This window comes from Cherax quadricarinatus, chromosome 32 (assembly GCF_038502225.1).
Source record: "Cherax quadricarinatus isolate ZL_2023a chromosome 32, ASM3850222v1, whole genome shotgun sequence".
NCBI classification, from domain to species: domain Eukaryota; kingdom Metazoa; phylum Arthropoda; class Malacostraca; order Decapoda; family Parastacidae; genus Cherax; species Cherax quadricarinatus.
The window spans coordinates 11569525-11576679 of NC_091323.1; the positions used below are offsets into that span (position 1 = coordinate 11569525).

General features: G+C 45.5%; 1 protein-coding gene across 1 annotated transcript in view; it reads right to left on the reverse strand.

Moving 5' to 3' along the window:
* The window catches only part of LOC128690163 (dipeptidase 1), a 132193-nt gene that overhangs the window by 83267 nt on the left and 41771 nt on the right, over window positions 1-7155 (reverse strand). The window lies entirely within an intron of this gene.

Below are 7155 nucleotides of genomic sequence, written 5' to 3' on the forward strand. Positions count from 1 at the left end.
AATAATAAATAACGGTTATGAGTTATAACTTATAAACACATCAGAATAAACACACCAGAATAAACACCAGTGTAAACACCAGAGTAAATATACAAGTGTAAACACACCATAGTAAACACACCAGTGTAAACTCGCCAGAGAAAACACACCAGTGTAAACACACCATAGTAAACACACCAGTGTAAACACACCAGAGTAAACACACCAGAGTAAACACACCAGAGTAAACACACCAGAGTAAACAGAAAATACTGAATTATACTTCTCTTTGTATCTGTATATTCATCCGGTTATCTATCCGCCATCTATCTGCAGCATATTTTTGGTATGTCACTGAATGTGACGAAGGTACCTTGGAGGAGTGGGGGGGGAGGGTGGAGGGGTAATGCAGAGAGAGGCACCTAAGGTGAAGGACTCACCAACCTTCACCTGACACCACTGTAACACTCTGGCAACAGACCATTTTCCGGTTTAGCACCAAAAAAATATTGCCACACATGTAAAGAAATTCTTTCGGCTGATTTTCATACAACTTTTATGAAGCCACACGAGTGTCGCACCTCGTATTTAACAATAAAATTTTTTTTTGAATATTTGGCGAGTTTTTGACTTCGTTGATGGCAGCAGGTTCCTCGCGTCATCGATGACATACAACGCCTGGTGAACGGAACGTCAGAACTGATGGGGAACACCGACATTTATGTGAAAAAGACGTGTATGCGAATATTAAGATATCCAGATTACGTTTCGCCCACCAAGAGCGTCTTCAGTCCAGTGAAGAATAACAGTGAATAAAATCACTGTTATTCGCCGAGAGGACTGAAGAACCTCCTGGTGAGGCAAACGTATCCTTTTAATAGTCTCATACCCGTCTTTCTGATACGGGGAATGTGAAGGAATCCGTCTTGCTTTAAGGAAGGTGAGAATAGTTTATTCCTAGGATTAAAGTTTTTCACCTAAGTCAAGACACTCTCCTTGAAGCGTCCAATGAAAATCAAAGTAACTAAAACTGAAAAAAAGAAGGAACGAGTTTAATTCTTTTAAGCCTTGAATGTACTTTTCTTTGCCAATGTCACCAAGCAAGGTATTTTAAGACTGGCAACGAGCTACCACGGATCTCACAGTGACCTAGAACGCTGAGCCAAATAACTCACAACAGCGGCGGGTCTCATTACTGATCGTAAGAAAAAAGTTAATCACTTTACGGTTCTAAGTTACCATTTTAACTTTACTATCTCCAAAGGGGCTTAGAAGAGACTTTAACTTCGATAAATATAAAAATAATTTTAATTTAAATATGAGCAAAGCGGGTTGCATATATTATTGCATAACTGTCTTATCATGGTATAACCGAGTTACAAGTGGTCCACTTATCTCAGATAACGTCATGTATAAGAGAGACTAAGGTATTTAGAAAAGACACAACTATACAATACACCGTAGGCAGCCCATGACACACGATAATAAATGTGGAATCAGTCTACACTGTAGTCTACAGTCTACTATCACTTTAGACCAAGCATACCAGTCTTGGTGTAACTAAGTATATACCGCGCAGCAAATCAGATTAAAAAAATCCAGTAGAAAGTATGGAAAAAGATTTCTGGGACCACCAACACTCTGCCTCACCACAAGTGAGATAAACTGTGACACCGCACTAAGACCAACAGTTAGGCGGAACGAGACGAGTGCAGTCTACAGAAAGTAACCAGCACACCACCACCTGAGAACCACTAGCTAGCGTCTGCTGAGAAAGTGTTGACGAGCCCTGGTGTGACGGACGCTCCAGAACATTCTACGGATACTGGGAATAGTGAACGAATTAAACAGCAATGTCGTTCAGTTGCAAAGACAAATCACGGATAAAATTTTCGAAACATTACTATAGGAACGAAGAGGACTGACAAAGATGAAGGCCCCGCCACCTGAGTTAATAGGTGACTGTGGGAAGTATGCCTCAATTTGAACCTCCAAAAGTGTTTACAGCACTTTGAAGCCTAACGCAAGGCTGAGGATACCCTCCTAGGATAGGTTCAGGATATCCTCCTAGGCCACGCTCACGATACGCTCCTCTTCATGGGTGGCTCCTTGATGCGGCAAAGAGGCTCTTGGTTTAACGAATTAAACCCTTTGATCTCCTTTCTCAGACCGAACCTAATTAACCCCCAGTTTTCCCTTCCCTATCTCATCCTCCCCATCCCCCCTTCTTTCCCCTTCCTCCCCTTTCCCAACCCTCCCTTTTCCCCGTCCCGTTTGTAACCTCTGGGGTCCTCCCCTCTGGCATTACAGTTTCTATGTAGGGGAAAGTGTGCCGAGGTTCATCCCGCTCCGTGAGGTTCCTTGGTTGTGATGTAGTTTGTCGTGGAATCTGGATTATCTGGAGGCGCTCTGCTCTTTCCCGAGTTTACGAGAAGTGGGCAGGGTGTCCTGCAGGTGACGGATGTATCTCCAGAGGCTGCCTGTCGGTTCTGGGAGGTGGCAGCCGAAGGAGGTATGCTATGTGGAGTGTTTCCGACCGCCCTCTTTTTTTGTCCGCTGAGGTGAGGCTGCTATCCTGGAGCGCTGGCTTACTGGCGTGAAGGGTAGGGTATGGCACGGGTTCCACGCTGCATCTGCACTGCTTTTGGGCTCGAGGTCCTCTTAGATGAAAGGAGAAACTTATGACCCTTTCATACCTTATAATGACTGTCCCTCTGCTGTCCCTCATTTTTTTTCCTTCTTTCTTTTTTTTAAATAATAATAAGAAGTACCACTATCATGGAGTCTTCGTTCCATGACAACCCTCCTCTTCCCAGGCCCCTTTTTGCTCCCGCATCCTATTCTGACCCAGCTTCATTATTGGACCATTCACCAGAATCCTCTCTTAACCCTGTACCTTCTGCTGATGATGCTTCGTCACCTGTTCCAAGTGCTGAGGCTTCGGCCATTTCTGCTAGTGCCTCTACCTCTTGCACACCTTTAACTATGCATCCGGTTTTCCTGAATATGGTGCAAGGTTTTTGGAACGCCCACCTACCTCTGGTCGGGAAGCCCTCGGTACTACGCCTAAATGTTCCAGACCATTTGCTGAGGGGGGAGGGGTTCTTCGATGTCTGCTCATTCAATCCAAAAACGGCCTACGAGACACCTACTTCCTGTACACACCTGTTTACAAGTATGCAGTGGACTGAATTCTTTTTCCTACAACTGACATCTCCACTGATTATCTTTCTGACCATAGTATTGGTAAAGCTCCTTTACGACACGTTGGCCAAAGTATATCCTTTTACGCTCTTTGAAGCGGTGTGTGCATCGTTACAGTTCAGAATGCAGAACAAGCTCATGATCTTTCCCATCTTACTTCCATTGATAACATTCCAATCACAGTTCATAAGCATGCTACTCTCAATTCTTGCAGTGGGACGGTGGTTTTACTGCGTTCCATTGTGAAGAGTGATTTTCTGTCTTGCGGTGATGATATTTTAGAGCAATTAGCCCTTCAGGACCTTCAAATTCTCAAAAAGGATACATATGTCCTGCCCTCTCACAGGCGGAGGCGCTTTCCCAGGTACATTTCCAGCTTAACCTTTGACTGCCGTGAACTCCCGTAAAATGGTCCCTACTCCCCAACTGTCTCGAAATTGTAGGCACTTCGGACGCCCCGCTAAATACTGCAGATCTCTGGTGGAGTGCTCGATCTGCGGTGCCGCGGACCATGCTGATATATCTTGCAGTCTTCCCCCCACTTGTCTCAATTACAATGAACGTCATCCTTCTTTTTCCTGCCGATGTCAGGTCTATCTTAATGAACGAGAAATCCATTTTCTTAAGGAGAGTGAAGGCGGTACTTATGCTATGATTGTCTCTCGGCTCTACCTTCAAGGGAATCGTCCTTGTGTCCCTTATTCTCGAGTGGTTAGGAGACCTCCAACCTTGGTGGTTTCCCCACTTACCAGCTCTACCAGTGTCGTGTTTTCCGGGTCATCCCTGTCTCTAATTCTTTTGCGGTTTTACCTTCTGAAACCCCCACCTCCTTACCCATTCCTACCTCTTCTTCTTCTTGACCTCGCATGCCTGTGTCTTCTTCGAGCCTATCACCTGCGAAGTTGAACCTGTTTCATAAGCCCAAGTCTCTTGGCAGTCCTCTGGTGCTTACAATTCCTCAACAGTTTTCCTTTCGGCCTTTTACTTCCCCCTTTATAATTCTCGCATGAAGGTGGAGGTTCATCCCCCTCGTGTGGATCCCTCTTCTACTGTTCACCCCCAGACTTCTTCCCCAGTTACCTTCCAGCCTCCTTCCTCTCCTGTTCCACCGCAGGACTCTTCTGTCCCCACCACCTCATCTCTCCAGATTCATACCCCCCTTCCCTCTCAGAATTCTTTGGTTCTCTCCATAGTCTCCCCGATCTCTACTTGCTTTACTCCTCTGCAGCCCATATTTATTTGCACAGATGGTATACAGTTTGCTCTCTATATCTCTCCCCTTACCGTGCATTCTGTATCTCGGATATTGTGTTCTTGATCTCTGCTGCCGTCCATCTTGTTGAATGATTTAAAGCTCGCCATCATCTTTGGGGAGGGTCCCACTGTGACTCTTGTGGTGATCAGTTGGAGACTCTTCTCACTTCTTATCCTCTTCATGTTTTAAATACGGGTGCTCCCACCCATTTTGATTCTCGCACTCAGTCTCTCTCTTGCATTGATCATTCTATCTGCTCCTTGTTAATTGCACTTGATTACTGTTGGTCTGTTCACCCAGATTTGCACGACAGTGATCACTTTCCTATTCTTCTTACTTCTGCTATGTATTCCCGACCGCCTCACAGGCCCTGTTGACATTTTGGACGATCGAACTGGGACATATATTCTCATCTTACCGCTTCTTCATCCTCTATTGATGAGCTGGTGCACCAGTTTTCAACCTTAGTTTTGACTGCAGCGTTACGTTCTATTCCTCAAACCTCAGGCATGCATTCTCAGACATGCATGCCTTGGTGGTCTCCTGCGTGTGCCCATGCAGTACGTTTGAAACGTGCTGCAATGAGGCCATTATTGATATAATTGGACCTCAGATCGTCTTTTGGATTTTAAGTGGGCAAGGGCAGTCGCTCGCCGCATCATACGCGATGCTAAACACACTTGTTGGCAAGACTCCGTGTCTACCATTACCTCGACTTCTCCTATGTGTGCAGTTTGGAAGGTGTGGAAGTTGAGCGGCAAGTACACTCCGGACCCAGCTCCTGTTTTGCGGGTTGCTGGTGTTAGTGTTGTGGAATCTCTTGAAGTAGCCACGGAAATTGGGGACTATCTTATCCGTGTCTCCGAAGGACTTCACCTCTTTCCCTCATTTCTCGCGTCTAAGTCTACCAAGGAGCAATTGCCCTTGGATTTCTCTTCAATTGGAATGGAACCGTATAACGTACCTTTCACTCTCCTAGAGCGAATTCACACTTTCCACTTGCCGGTCATCGGCAGCTGGGCCTGATAATATTCAATGTCAATATGCTAGGTCGGCCTTCTACAGCCCTTACAGGCCTTTTGCATCTTTTCAGTCTTATTTGGACGCGAGGGATTCTTCCTCCACAATGGAAATCTGCCACTGAACTACCGTTTCGTAAACCAGGCACCTAGGGGCTTGATACCTCTCACTATCGTCTTATTGCTCTGACCAGTGTAGTCTGCAAGGTGATGGAACTATTAGTGAATAGACGTCTAATATGATATTTGCAGACTCAAAATAGTCTTTCTCCTCGCCAATATGGCTTTCGCAAGGGCTGCTCTACTTTGGATCCCTTACTCCACTGAGATAAATATGTGCGAAATGCATTTGCTAACAAACACTCCAACCTAGCAGCCTTTTTTGATCTTGAGAAGGCATATGACACCACTTGGAGGTACAACATTTTAGCCCAAGCCCACTTCTTAGGCCTGCACAGTAAGCTACCAACCTTCCTTGCTGCTTTCTTATCTGATAAACATTTTCGTGTCCATGTTGGCTCTTTGGTTTCTTCAGACTTTCTTCAGGCCGAGGGAATCCCTCAAGGTTGTGTCCTCTCACACTACCCTTTTTATCTTAGTCATAAATGACCGTTCTTCCTTTTGCATATTTTGTCGTCATTTTATGTGGATGACTTCGCTATAGCTTACGCAAGCGCTGACTGTCGCCTCATAGCAGCTTCTCTTCAAGATGCGATTGACCGAGTTTCTCATTGGGCCACTTCTCAAGGATTTAAATTTTCTAGTACGAGAACCCATTTTATTGCCTTCACTAGACCTTCTCTCGTCCCATATATTCCATTGTATTTAGACGGCTCACATATTCCAGAATGTTATACGGCCAAGTTTCTTGGCCTTCTCTTCAATCGCCGGTTGACATGGAAACCTCACATTTCCTCCTCGAAGGCAGCTTGTCATGGTCGGCTGAATCTCCTTAAAATTCTTGCGCATTGCTCATGGGAAGCAGATCGCCAGACTCCTCCGTTTGCATTCCACCCTAGTCTTGTCCAAGATGGATTATGACGACCAAGTCTATTCTGCAGCTTCCCCTACAACTCTTTCTAAGTTAGATCCCCTTCATCATCAGGGTCTACGTTTATGTTTTGTTGCCTTTCGTTCATCCCTTGTTGAAAGCCTCTTTGTTGAGGCGAATGTTCCTCCTTTAGCTGATCGCCTTGATGCTCATTGCCCTCGTTACTTTGTCCACTCTCATGACCTTCGTGTTCCTTCTACGTATAGGTTGGTCTCAGACGTTAGTAGAAGCCCATTATTTGTTCGACTCCCCTGCCTACTCCGACCGTTTTCTCATCGTTTTCACTCCGGTCATCTCTCCAGTTGCCACCCTTGTGTGTTCATTTAGTGTCTGCCTTTTCCCTTTCCCCTTGGGAGGTTCTGAAGGTTCGTGTCTGTTCTCCCTTACTGCCATGCACCCAAGCTCTCCTACCTACGACTGCTTCTCACTCTCTTTTTCTCGATCACTTCCGGTAACAAGCTCGTGCCGTTGCTGTTTATACAGATGGTTCTAAATCTACTGACGGTGTTGGGTTCGCGGCGGTGTTCCCTGACGATGTTGCTCGAGGTCATTTGTTAGACTCGGCTAGTATTTTTACCACCGAGTTGTATGCCATCCTTATAGCACTTCTCTGTATTACATACATGTCTCCTTCGACGTTTATGATC